Source organism: Hermetia illucens, chromosome 1, assembly GCF_905115235.1.
Source record: "Hermetia illucens chromosome 1, iHerIll2.2.curated.20191125, whole genome shotgun sequence".
In the NCBI taxonomy this organism is placed as follows: Eukaryota; Metazoa; Arthropoda; class Insecta; order Diptera; family Stratiomyidae; genus Hermetia; species Hermetia illucens.
Genome location: NC_051849.1, coordinates 101,032,747 through 101,047,802, shown reverse-complemented (window position 1 = coordinate 101,047,802; position 15,056 = coordinate 101,032,747).

Below are 15,056 nucleotides of genomic sequence, written 5' to 3'. Positions count from 1 at the left end.
TATTTTCGACTACTTTTTTAGAAATTTTTTGAGAAGAACTGGATAAAGATACAAATACAAATTTTTCAACATATCTTTATTAATATCTTGAAAATGCGTATTAATTTTTCCAGCCCGATAGCATAGTTCATTATTGAAATACAGAGCAATATATACACCCATTTCCAAAAATAGTGTTTTTCTGCTGCCACTATAGATCATCTTAGAGAAAAAGTAAACGGCATTTTAACATGCAAAATTACCGTTCCAGACCTTGCCAGAAAGTCGCTCAGGATATTTTGACAAGGAATATGGTAAGGACGTCTCATAGACATAAGAAATACTATGGTTATTTTTGTCAAAAAAAAGTCATGTAAATCCTGCGCCGCCTGGCAGTGGTTGAAGTTGATTTGTATCAACCTCATCTCCGATTTGTTTTAATGGCTCTTCTGTGTCGATGATCCACACCCTCCTTCCTTTTGCACAATATGCGATTCGGGTCAGCTCCACAGACCCCGCTGATATGGCCTTCCGTTCCGCATCTCCTGCATTGCTTCGACCTGTCATTTGGACTGGTGCATAGCTCCAAAATATGACTGAAGCCAAGACATCTAAAGCATCGCTTCGTGCCATCTGCTCCCTAAGCAGACACAAAATCCAGCCTATTCTTACTCTCCCTGCTGCCAACAGTGTGAGTGCTGTCTCTATTGGCAGGCTAATGGCGGCGGTTGGTGTTCCCCCGTAAGGTTTCCTCAGCTTTTCACCGCTGACTACTGTATTCCGACAAAATCAAACTGCTTCTCCAACGCTTCGCGAACCTCCTCGGCGATCTCATCTATACCTTTGCAGATTATAATGATCTGCGGCCTGCTAGCTCATATGTCGGCTTTCTATCCTCCGCGGTTACATCCTTTGATTTCTTGAGCTCCAACATAAGATCTCCTTTCTGGGATCATCTAATGCGGCTGACATTATCTACCAAGCTGGTGAGTTCAACACGTGACCTTCAGTGCCTCGGGATCCTAATATTTTTAACTCGGTTATTTTCTGAATGAAAACCATAACCTTTCTTCTTATGTTCTTAGGTACATCTGTATCGCAATTACATTTGATATGAAATGTAATATGAGGATTCGCAATAATGAATAATGAAATAAAGTGTTTAGATAGAGCCTATTGCGATTAAGAAGCAGGTACCATTTTTGAAATTCCCTGCATTGACCAAATAGCTTCAAAAGAGACAGTCTGGAGGGCAGACTCCTTCAGAGAGCGGATTGGATTTGACCACAATAAAATCCTTAATATATGTTGATGATTTTTAAAAATGCCTATTTGCCTTTTGAGAGAAGGTATTATTATTGATAACGAGCTTTTAGCTTCTTAAATTAGATCTATAAAACCACTAGAAAAAGCTAGCCCAAGGCCAGGTGTTATAGAAGAATATTGCTCCGGAAATATAAATAAACTCCAAAATCAGCCACCAAATCATCGAATAGTGCAGAAGGAAGGAATTAGAATTAGACAGCTCGCCAAATTATATAAAAAAGTAATCATTTGCAAAAATGAATAAAGTAAATGAATTGAAAGAAAAGGAATTTTAAGTTAATGAGAAAGCGAAGAAAATAGCCAGCACAAAAGTAAATGCTTTTGAAATTTAATCAAAATTATACAAAGTATATAAGTTCCAAAAATAAAAGAAGCAAAAAGTAAAATAGAAAATTCTTAAAATGCCTTTCACTTCTAATTTAATTCAAATCTTACAAAATTCTATTGCTTTAGGTAACGAGTTTTTCTTTGAGGTGATGAACACTGTTATTAGCTACTTGGAGAAACAAAAAGTTTCAATAACAGTGGAATAAAAGAATTCATTTTTCAAAAGTCTTCTGGAATACTCCAGTGAGTTTAAAATAAACCAGGATGACGCAGTTTTTCATAAACTTTTCACAATTATGGATGGGTGTGTAGAATTGTCAGATTATTCAACTATAAGCAATATGACAAATGGATCGGCAGTTTCCACTTCATCGATATGTGTTGCTTCTACTGTTATGAATCCGCGCAGGAATAGCAATTCTGACTCAAAGTTTTCTAATCAAAATTACCAAGTCGAAATAATTTGAAAAAAAGTGACCAACTTCAAGAAATTTAATTTTAAAACGGTGGAAATGGTTTTTCGTCTGAATGAGTTTAAAGGCCCTGAGGAAAATATGTTGCAAGGTCTTAGAATCGCAATATCGAGAAAAACTCCGCAAGTTATAATTCCGTTCTCCGGGATTATTAAAAAATATATATTTTAATTGGGCAACCGGCCCAATGGAATGAAAACACTTTATTCAATTTAAAACAATACTTTATTTAATTCACTTTAATCACTTTAAAGATTTACACTGACCGTGACTTAACTACTTGAGGAAGAGCACAACAAGAACCATCTTCTATCTGTAGTTCTTCTTTATATAAGTTAAAGAACCATCAACGATTTTATTTAAAAAAATTTAATTATTATTCGAGATGTGTAATCTACAATATACTACTTAAGACTAACTACAAAAAATTCTTATTACTAAACATGAAAAGTAGCACGAATTATTGCAATTTGCCAATTATGCATTTGTTTTGATTTCACCTGTATCGATGACCGCTGACTCAGGTGATATCGCGCGTGTTGTCTTTCCGGTCGATATCGATGTCTATGCTGATGTTAATATGCTGACGTTAACTCTTCCCCCTCTAGCTTCCTGATGTCCTCAACAGGATCAAAAGAATGGACTACTGTAGATTTTTGGCGTACTCGAAGGTGGCGGGATACTGATGGTTGCCGGATGTTGATGTCTCATCTTATCGGTTTCTGTGTTTTGCGTGATACTGATTGTTGATCGATTTCCTCCCAGGAATTCGTTAATTAATTAATTGATTGGTAAGTTTGACGATCTTATTTTCGGTTTTCATTAGCTCAATCTCGTAGAAATTGTTAATATGAAGTTCTTTGATTGACTCCAATGAAAGTATCTCTTTGTACTGCTTCTCTCGTGGTGTTGGCTGGAAAATTGCAGGTAGAGGCTGTAAGTATGAAGCATCATTAGATGAGAATGACTGGCCATTCAGATTGATCGTTGCGTTTTCGAATTTTATGATAAAAGTGCCATTTAGCTCACGGGAAGTTTCATCGGTATTTACGGGTCCCTCATAATCATTTACGAGAAGTATGCCGGATGTAATTTCTTCCAATGTCGGTACTTGCTGTCCGCTAATTTTATTGCAACTGGAATCAGAGCTCAATAATAATCTAAGAATACAAGAAGTGTTACTGATATCTATTAAGTTCATTTGATTACATATTGACAACCTGTTTATATTGTTACATTCTTTTACAATGCTATAAATTTTCTTTTCATTTTTCAGAATAAACTTACTAAAGATTTCTATTATTGCCTTTCCTTTCTTGACCGGTTTTACTAAAATTTTGGCAAATGTTTCTTCAGAAGTTATCGGAACATTAACAATGTACAATAAAGTCAGATCATTGGAAATAACCTTCACCTTAGAAAATGCTAAAGCTTCCTCCGGTGTAGAGTAGGGAAGTTTTTCTTTATCTAATACATTGAGAGCTACTTCTATCTCCTTTGGGGTTAACATCATTGTATTAATGGTTCCACTTTTGGCAAAATTTACAGCGTATCTAATATTCACAAGTTCTTCCTTGATAAGTTTTAGTTTGTATTGCGTGGAACTTACAAATTCTTGCTTATAATCTTGGCTGGTCTTTACAAATTTCTCAATTTTGTTTGCAACATTCGTTAACTTGTTTAGCTGTTCATTAAGGGATTTATTTATAATGACCTGCTGGTTGTTGTTTTTAAGTAGATTATTAATTTTATCTTGTATCGTAACGTAATCCTCATGATCGGGACTGCCCGCTACCCATTTCCACGTTGAACCCAAAAAATTTAACAAACGTTTTCCTACTCTAGGTTTAAGATTATCCAACAATTCCCGAGTTTGTTGCAATTCATGTTCTAAATATGGGTGTAAGGGATTTTCAACGGTAATGTCTTGTCTTAAAGTTCCTTCGATTTCTAGTAGCAGTCTGTCGTATTGTTTAAGGTCCACATCATGATGATTTTAAAGTTCCCCGTCTGTATCTTTGCCTGTCCATAGTCTATTGTCACAATCTGAGAGTTGGTGTAGTCGAGAATTTCTACGCTTCCAGCCACAATATGAAGAATAAACCTGTGAAAAACAATTACGTTTTAATATTACTTTTATGACCAGTCTTGCCTAATTCCGTAATAACAGTACTATTCCTATTTTCCTGGACAACTTCCCTTGTGTACCTAACCGTCAATTTCGAACCTATTCTTTTATTATCATTTACATTAAGATCTCCCCTGGCTGATAATTTTTGATTGGTTTTCTTCTTTTATTATGATAAGTAATATCTTTCTCCTGTCGCCGTTTGATCTTTTCTATATTAGATAAACGAGCTTGCTCAAAATCTTCTGGACTGACCCTGGGGTTTCTCCCGAAGAATAGCTCTACTGGTTTTTTCTTTGTTGCGGAATGAATGCTATGGTTGTACTCGTTCACGGCACGCGCAAGAAGTTCGTCAAAATCGCGATGGGGATTCTCGGATTTGAGACACCTCGTAATCTCTGAGAGGGTTGAATGGAAACGTTCCACCTGGCCGTTAACTTCACTCTTATATGGAGGAGTTTTAAAGATGTTAATGCGCAGTTCGTTTTCTAACATTGATTTTATGGAGGCAGCGTTCAATGCTTTCTCATTGTCGATAACAACAAATTCTGGAACGCAATAGTAGAATAAGATATCTATTAGAGGGCGTCTGATATCCTCTATGGAACGGGAGGGAATAATTTTTGCCTAAGCGAACTTAGTTAATTTGTCTATTGCGGTGAGTACTAATTTTTTTTCAGTCGAAAAGATGTCTACGTGCACAGTATGACCGGGATAATTCGGAATGGGAGTTGGATTCAAGAAGGGTTTACTAGGGTGTCGGTCATATTTATTTTCTTTACAAATTCTACAATTTTTTACCAAATTTTTAATTTTATAAGACATTCTGGGAAAATAAAAGTTTTCCAAAAGTTGGATTCTGTTCTCCTCCGCATTTCTGTGAGCTCGCTGGTGTACGCGAAGAATCCTCTCTTCTTGCTCCATCTCATTAGGGATATCCTCTACAATTCTTTGCGCATACCGGAGTCTTTAATCCCTGAAATGGCTGGGGTAAATTTCTTGGATTCTGCCCATATTTTCCTCACTAGTCTGTAGTCCATTAATGGTGTTAGGATTAAGATACCTCTTGAATATCTGTATAAAGTCTGTATCGTTATACTGGCGTTTAGTTATGATATGACGAGTGTAGTTATTAAAAGGATGAATGATTTGATAACTGTCCTCCTCTCCGATTTTAAGAACTAGCTGGTTTCTAAATACGTTAATCGGTACCTCTACCGTCGGAATTAAATTATGCGAGGAACTATCATCGCTGTGCTCAGAGCAAGATACGGAGTTGATGGCGTTTGCCTGAGGAGGTCTCGACAAGGAATCAGCTACGATATTCTCTTTCTCTGGCTTGTACCTTAACTCATAATTGTACTCCTCTAGTATCGCTTTCCATCTCTTCATCTTACAGTTGGTATTCTTATTGGACAGCGCGTATGTTAGCGGTTGATGGTTAGTGAATATTTTCACTTTCCTTGAGCCGTACAAATAGTTCCGCAACGAGCCTAGAGCCCATATGATGGCCAACATCTCTTTCTCGTTTGTGGCATAGTTCTCCTCAGTATTGCTCAAAGTCCGGGACAGAAAGGTTATGGGTTTGTTATCTTGAGACAAAGCCGCGCCAATAGCATGGTTTGAGGCGTCGGTCGTCAGCTCGAACTCTTTTTCGAAATCAGGGTACATTAAAATAACGTCATTGGAAATGAGGCAATTCTTCAAGTTATTAAATGCTTTTATGGCTTCGTCGCTCATATGAATGGACTTCGTTTTCGAGATGTTCTTGGCCACTAGTCCATCCTCCCCTCTTAAAAGCAGTGTTAGGGGTTTGGCGATCTTAGCATAATCCCTGATAAAACGTCTGTAATAACTCGACATCCCGAGGAACGATCTAAGGTCTTTGAGTGTTTTGGGTACTGGGAAATTAACTATTGCTTCTACTTTCTTTGGGTTTGCCTTAACACCGTCCTTGCTAACAATGAAGCCCAAAAATTCTACCTCATCTTTAAAAAATTCGCACTTATCTGCCTGTAGTTTTAAATTCGCCACCTCTAAAGTCTCTAAAACCTTCCGTAAGTTGTCAAAAAATTCGTCTTCGTTTTCACCATAGACAATTATATCGTCGATGTAGATCTCACACCGTTTCCCGATGTGTTCCCTGAGAACGTCGTCTAGGGCGCGTTGAAAGGTGGGTGGTGAGTTCCTTAGTCCAAAAGCAAGACGAGTAAATTCAAATTTACCATTATTTATTGAAAAGGCGGTTTTTCCTATGTCGGATTCTAGGAGAGGTATTTGATGGAATCCGCTTTTGAGATCTAAAACTGCAAAGCATCTTTTCTTACTGAGGTTGGCAATAACGTCATTAATATCGGGGATTGGATAGGCCTCTGGAATGGTGACTGAATTTAGTTTCCTAAAGTCGACCAGTCTGTATTTCTTCTGGCCTGATGCGTCGGTTTTTTTTGGAATTATCCAGATGGGTGAATTATATGGGGATTTAGATGGGCGAATGACGCCGTCTCTTAGAAGTTCGTTGATCTGCTTTTCAACCTCGTCCTTCAGAGCCCTAGGATAGGGATAGGATTTGGTGTAAACAGGATCTTTGGTGGTAGTTCGTATTTCCCCTTTAACGTTAGTGGTGCAGGTTAGCTTCTGGTCAGGGTCAGCAAAAATACTAGGACATTTTTTAAAGACGTTCATCAATTTGGATACTTGGCTTTCGGTCATATGCGAAGTCCGAAGATTCAAATTATTAATTGTTTCTGCGATATGCTGCTTAAGGGGTATGGATATGCCTGGACCGATTGTCATAAAATTATCCTGGGTATAAATTACCGCGCCTAGTTGTTTCAGAGTGTCGTTTCCAATTATCCCATCAAATGCGATGAGAGTCGGAAGAATGAAGAATTTCAGTTTCCCTATTTCTGGTCCAAAAAGTGATATCAAAGAGTGGTGGCTAATTTTAACGTTCCCTCCGACCGAATTTGCAAGTTTTTTTTATTGAGAATTGGGTATCTAATATGTCTCGGCTGCACATAATTTTTATTTGAGCCGGTATCTATAAGAAATTTTAATATCTCTCCGCTCCTTGTAACGTGTTCGAAATAAGGTAACGAAGAGGACCTTAGTCTAAAAAATAGATATCGTCCAAATGTTCTGGTTCGTCGAGTCCTTCTGTGTAGTCGGCGATGCTCTGTTCGTAATTGTCGTCCTCTTTGTCCATGTTTTCTTTGTAGTCTGTCAATGTTGGATCGGTTTCGTCCGTTTGTTCCGTATAGAATGTTCTCTGAAGTTTGTTCGGTCCATGATCCTGCTGTGGAACGTTACGTTTCGGTGCAACGATCGGTGGTATGTTTCTCGGTCTGTTTTGATAGTTTACAGCCATTGACCTAATTGACCTATCCACGTCCATTGGTTCCGGGCGTGGTTGCGGTTTAGGAGGGAGTGGTTGGGGATTATGATATTGCGGTCGTCTTATCTGCAGATTATAAGAAGGGTTTTGATGCAGTCTTGCGTTTGGAAATGGCAGCTGCTGTTGCAAGGGTTGCCAGTTCATCCTACCATTAGAATTAAAAGATTGCGGATTATGTACTAATTCCGGATAAAACCATTGTCTGGGTGCAGGAACCGGTTGCGGATGAGAATTCATATTCCTTCTTGGAGGAACTGGTGGGGAATTTGAGAAATGTGGCTTTCGCGCCAAACCTTGTGAATTATTTGCATGTTGTGTACGATAGTCCATATTCTGCAATTTCAAGCAAAGGTGTAATGCCTGTGGCAGATCAGCAGGTTCCCTAACACTCAGTAACTTCTGTAGATCACCCTTTAAACCTCTGACAAACGTATCTAAGGCCTTATCCCTATAAGCCTGCGTCATGACGTTCATTGACTCTTGGCCGAGATCCATAGCAGAAAGCTTATTGAGAATCAGGGAGAGGTGATGGTAAACAAGTTGGTAAAATTCGGGAATATTATTTGTACCCTGAACCAAAGTAGTTAGTTGATATTCAAGGGTTCCTAAATCCCGTTTGTCCGCATAATGAAGAGTAAGGCACTTGGATATCTTCTCCCAATTCAGGGGTGTATTGTAGGATTCCAGTGCTACGTCTGCATAACCCACTATCTTATTTCGTATTACGGAGAGAATGCCGTAATACTTGGGTGTTCCCTTAAGATGCTCATAAATCCTCAATATCCTGTCTACGCTTTTCTTCCGTGAGCTAAATTCCCCTGCTTCTCCGGAAAACTGTCGCAAGCTCTTCACGACGTCCGGAATTTTATCCATGTCCGAAAGATCTCTATTATCGCCTATATTTATGGGAATGTCTACCTCGTTATTTATATCAGAAGCTGGATTCATGAACGAATGGAAAATTTGTCTTCCCTGAAGCTGCATAGCCTCAGCCACCACACGATTAATATACCCCGATAGATCATTTTGAATGTTTGGCGGAAGTTGGTTGGGATTTATTTGAGGAATTTCCGCTCCTTCCTCAGGAATTGGTGGAGGCATATTATTTGCTCCTAGTCTTGACGGTCTTATAAGATTATTTGGGTTCGAGATAGAGCTGATTAATCGAGATTTTTTTTTTTTTAAATATCCGCCAGAAGAATTATCACCGATTTGCAATTCTAAATAACCGAAAATTCACACTGATTATAATCAATTTAACCGTTTGCGTATCCAAAAACCTTATTTAAAATCAACAACACCGCATTACAAACTGTCAATTAAAAGGGAAAAAAAATTTTACCAACCACTGAAAATTTCAATTAAATTCAATAAAATCGTAAAAATCTACTTCAAAACAGAATATTACCTTCCACTATTTACTGTTTTAAAATTTCTCAATAACTTTCCATAAAATCATAAAATATCTTTTTCATGCGGAATCTTTTTTTTCACTTGTTGTGTTAATTGCTTGTTAATCTTTTTACACAATTGTAATGAGTTTCCTTAATTTACCTTTCAATTTAATTAGTTTTTGCTAAATTCAATTTTCAATTCGTTGATTAAGTCAATTACAAGTTGGGTACATTTGATAAACTTTAGGTCGTTATTATTGGAATAAAGATTTATAATATTTTGTTGAACTACGTTCCATTGATGGTCGTTTAATTTGCAATATATACCTATGTGTCCTTTTTCAGGTATGTAACGTCGAAGTATATCTATTATAGCATTTTCTGAATTTATATCGTTCTGATCAATGAATATTCGTCTTCTTTTATTGACGATTTGAATTTCTTTTTGTTTTCTCTCTACAATTATTATTTGAGTTTTATATATATTTACTATTCCGTCTTTTATAGGAATATGGTCATGTTGGTCTTCTGTTCCAGAGTGTATGGTTGCAATATCGGATATCTGATCTATATCCATTTTCTCGAATGGACTATTTTCTGTTAATACGTTTATTTCAAATTTGTCGGCGTTTATTCTGCTCAAAAAGTCAGCTACTTTGTTTTCTTTACCTTTAACGTATTCAATGTTAAAGTTGTATTCATTTAGTTTTATTTTCCATCGCTGTAGTTTAGAATTGGGTTCTTTTAGGTTACTGAGCCATACAAGGGGCCTATGGTCTGTTTTAATATCAAATTTTACTCCGTATAGGTAAGGTCTGAAATATTTTGTGGACCAAACGATTGCTAATAGTTCTTTTTCTATTGTACTATAGTTACGCTCATGTTCATTGAGTGTCCTACTTGCGTACGATATCGGATGTCCATTTTGTGAAAGGACGGCACCTATTGCCTTATTTGAAGCGTCTGTTGTGAGAACGAATTTTTGTTTGAAATCGGGATATTTTAGGATGGGGTGATTTATTAAAAGTTCCTTTAATTTTTCAAAGGCTGCAACGTATTTTGGGTTTTCAATATTAATTTGGTTGTCTTTTTTCAGGGCGTCAGTAAGTGGTGATGCAATTTTTGCATAATTATTTATGAATTTTCTATAATAGCCAGTTATTCCCAAGAATGATTTTATTTCTTTTGTGGTTTTAGGGATTTTAAGACTTTTGATTATTTTTATTTTTGCAGGGTTTGGTTCTATTCCATCTGTTGTTAAAACGTGTCCTAGGTATTCTGTGGACTTTGCGAAGAATTTACATTTATTGATTTGTATTTTGAGTTTATATTTTTCAAGGGTATTAAATATTTTTTTAATATTGAGTTCCATTTCCTGAAGGGAAGTGGCGAAAATTAGTATATCATCCAAGTATACTACACATATTTTATTCACATGTTCTCTAAGAACTTCGTTGATCATTCGCTGAAAGGTTGCAGGGGCGTTTTTCAAACCAAAGGGCATACGATTGAATTCGTAGTGTCCTTGGGGAGTAGAAAAGGCAGTTTTATGACGATCATGTTCGCTGATCTCAATTTGATGAAATCCTTTTGCTAGATCAAGGGTTGTGAAATACTGGGCTTTCCCGAGTTTGTCAAATATGGATTCTATATTTGGAATTGGAAATTTGTCATCTATAGTTTCTTCGTTTAGTTTTCTATAGTCAATTACAATTCTCCATTTTTGTTTACCGGAGTTATCTAGTTTTTTTGGAACGACCCATATTGGTGCGTTATAGGGGGAATGTGATGGTTTTATAATGTTTTGTTTTAACATGTCGTTAATTTGATTTTCGACCTCTTTTTCATGGGCAGGTTGAAAACGATAGATTCTGGAATAAAGGGGTTTATTGGTTTTAGTAATGATTTCGTGTTTTGTTTGGGTTGTGCAACTAAGGTTTTGTCCTTCTCTATAGAATAGTGACTCATATTCGCTGAGTATTTTCTTGAGGATTATTGCCTCTTCGCTGTTCAATCCTTCAAACAATTGATCACGGGACTGGTTGGTTTCAATGTCGATTTGATAATTTATCTCATCAGGGATCGAATAATTGAATTTTAGTTTTTCACTATTAATTAACATTACACCTTCGCCTACATTAATTTGGGCGTTTAAGGGATGTAAAATGTTTTGACCAATAACGGCTTTGAATTCCTTATTCTGGAAATCCATTACGTGCCATAATATTTTATGGGATTGTGGTAAATTGAATTCCGTGGGCATGTTAGATTTAACTTTGTGTTGTACATTATAGGATCCACCTAATCCGTTTACAGAGATTGGGGTGTCTAGTGAAATTTTTGGGTTTTGTGGTAGACTATTTTTGTCAATGCTGGAAATGGATGCACCTGTATCAATTAGTGTAGGTACAATTTGATTATCAATATGGAGATTGATTATTGGTAGGTAATTTCCGAGGCGATTACCTGAAAATTTGTATCCATTGGTTCAATTGGATCTGGGTTTGGGTTATTTTGTCTGTATATATTAGAATTGTCTATTTCCATTCTGTTGTTGGAGTTGTAATTTCGGTTGTAATTGCGATTATAGTTTTGATTGTAATTATTATTATTATTTCGATTACGGTAGTGGTTACTGTTATTATATTGTCTGTTACTGTTATTTCCGAGTTATCACAATCTCGGCAGATGCCGGATTTTACCTAATACTAGCACTAAGTGCCAAGCATTTAGGCTCGGACGATCCTGCCTACTTAAAAACTAAAAGGGGCACTGGTGGTGGTGGCCGGTGGTAGGTCAGTGGGAGAATCCGTCGAGTACTCCCCGCAACATCGAGCACGTATGCAGAATGGTGTACTTCTGCATGGTTTGAACCAGACTGTGCGAAAGTCCCAGGACATCAAGGGAAGCCGTCAGGGATTTAGGTACAATACCTGTAGCTGACAATATTATGGGAACTACAACCACCCGCTCGAGACGCCAAATTTCTTTCATTTCCCGAGCCAATGGCTCATAGTTCACCTTCTTCTCCACGTATTTCCGTTCAATGTTGCTATTATGGGGGGTCTTGTCAACTAACAGTACGTCAGGCTTGTTGTGTGCTGTATGGCGATCAGTCAGAACTTGCCGATCCCAATACATGCTGTAAGCAGAACTATCAAGTACTGCTTGCGGCTCATATCGGTAAACCGGACATGTCCCCGTGATCAGCCCATGCTTATATGCAAGGTTTTGATGGATAACCTTACATACAGCATTATGCCTGGTGATGTATTGCACCGGTGCCATAACAGTACAGCCAGAAATGAGATGGTCCAACGTCTCTAACGCCGAACCACACATTCTGCACTGGTCGTTCTCCACCCGTTCTTTCATGATGAGCTTTTTATAAGCTCGGGTGGCGACCACGCCATCCTGAATGGCACACATAAACCCCTCCGTCTCAGCAAAGAGCTCCCCAGCACACAGCCACCTGTTCGACAGATGCAAATCGACAAATGGCTGCCAAAGACAATTCACGTGTTTACCGTGCATTGCCTTCGACTTCCATTCATCGATCCGCTCTTGGTCCGACTTCACCCCACTCAGAGGATTGAAGGATCGATCCTTCAAGTTAAGTGGAGTCAGTCCACAGTCTGCCTTACAGACAGCCGCATGCAAGGGACTCGCCTGCTCTTTGCTGTAAAAATAAGCGCGCAGCGAGTCGACTTGGCGATGATGTTGTGCCGCCACGTCAACCACGCCCCTACCTCCAATGTCACGAGGCAGGTTCATCCGCTCCACGGCCGACTTTGGGTGATGCATTCGGAATTTGGACATAGTTGTCCGTATCCGCCGCTGGACGTTTTCCAGATCGGTCTTCGTCCACGGCAATATTCCGAATGCATAAGCCAGTGAAGGGATGGCGAATACATTCAACGCGCTTATTTTATTCTTCCCCGAGAGATGCGATTTCAGCACCAGCTTTACACGTCGCAGGAATTCGGACAGCAGAGCTTCTTTCAGATCACCAACTCGAGCATGGGTTCCTTGCAGAATTCCTAGGTACTTGTAGAAGTCTGTCTCGGTCATAGCTTCGATGTGGAGGTCACCAATGCTATGTCCGGTATGCGGCTCGTGATGACCTTTGCGGATGGCTTGGATTCGACATTTGTCTAATCCAAACTCCATCCGAATATCACGGCTGAACATGTCAATTATTCGCAACAGACTTCTAAGATGGTCGTCAGTACCAGCATACAGCTTGATGTCATCTAGGTACATCAAGTGTGTCAGTTCGCACTTAGCACGTAGGCCATATTTTATTGCAAAACCATGCCCTCTAGCATCATTCAGTAGCCATGAAATGGGGTTCAGTGCCATACAAAACCAAAGAGGACTCAATGAATCCCCCTGGAAGATGCCCCTCCGAATACGGATGGGCTCTGAGGTATTAGCACCCTCAGATGTACGGACTGACAAGGTGGTATGCCACCCTTCCATGACTGTCGCCAAAAACTTTATTAGTTTCGGATCAATGCGATACAGATGTAGGATGTCGATTAGCCAGGTATGCGGAACGCTATCAAAAGCCTTGGCATAATCGATATAGCAACTGAAGAGGTTTCTCTGGCCTCTAGTTGCTTGTCCTACAACTACCGAGTCGATAATGAGTTGCTCTTTGCAACCCCTTGACCCAACTCGGCAGCCCTTTACTGTTATTATTATTGTTATATCTGTTTGTTTGATATTTGTTAGTATTTGAATTGAAGTTATTATTATGATTATTACTGTTATTTTTGTATTTATTATTATAATTACTGTTGTCAATATTTTGTTCTATTTCGCGCAATAAGTTATAAGCTTGATTAAGCGTTTCGCAATTTCTCGTCTCAATTAAGTATGATTTGAATTCTGGTAAAAGGGATTTGAATTTATTCAGGACTAAATTTTCGTTTCTGATTGGGTTAAATTCGGAATGGGATTCCCTTTGAGGATCTTGTACATATTTAGTATTTATTCTATTTAATAGTTTATTTAATTTATAATATGTGTCCTCTATATTTCTAGAACTTACTTTATGAATTCGGTTTACAATTGTAGAATATGTTTCGTGGACTCCAAATGTTGATAGAAGAATGTTTTTGACGGTGTTCCATGTTGGGTTAGGTAATTTTTGGACTACGTGTCTGGCTTCGCCTTGCAGTTTGTAGAGTATTAGTCTCAAGATGTACGACTGTTGATCACCAGGCTGGACAAGTTGTAGTAAGGATGTGGCTTCCTCAAGCCATGTTGTTAGAGAGTATTCTCTGTTGTTTCCGGTGTATGTGGGAAGTTTTCTCGCTTCCTTGATGAGTTCTCCAAAGTCGAGTGGTAGAGGGATTCGTTCAACCATTTTGTTATGTTATTTGTATTATTTGATTTGTATTATTTTGATTTGTATTATTATTCACTGTGTTCACTGTTTATTATATATATAGTATATTGTATGCTCCCTTCGCCTGAATTTTCTCCAGACTACTTATGGAGTTTAGCACAATAGGGACTATATATTTTTGTGTTAGCCAGTCGAATTTTCTTCGAGTGGTTGATAGTAGTTCAATTTTCTTGAACTAGTTTTTATTATATTATTCGAATTTTCTCCGAATAATGTGAGTTATAGTGATAGTTCAATTTTCTTGAACTATTGTTATTAGGTTATTCGAATTTTCTTCGAATAACTGTAGGTTACGAGTCGAAAAGGGGTTTCCTCCCACCTTTTGACGGACGACTGCGCCAGTTACGAATAGCGGGCTTGCACTATTCAAAACGATAAATTTTAAAAGTCTCTTCCGCGAGACTTATTATTCAAAACGCTACTTTTATTAATTTAAAAGCACTTTATTATAAACTTCGAATGACACTAGTATTCTTCTTAATACTATATCCCGGAACTAAGTATTACTTGACAAGAACTCCATTACAAGAACCCGACTCGACTTCGATATAATGAGAACTGAGAACTAAGTCTTTAGAAGAACTCCACTTGACTAAGTCTGACCAATGTTGGGATG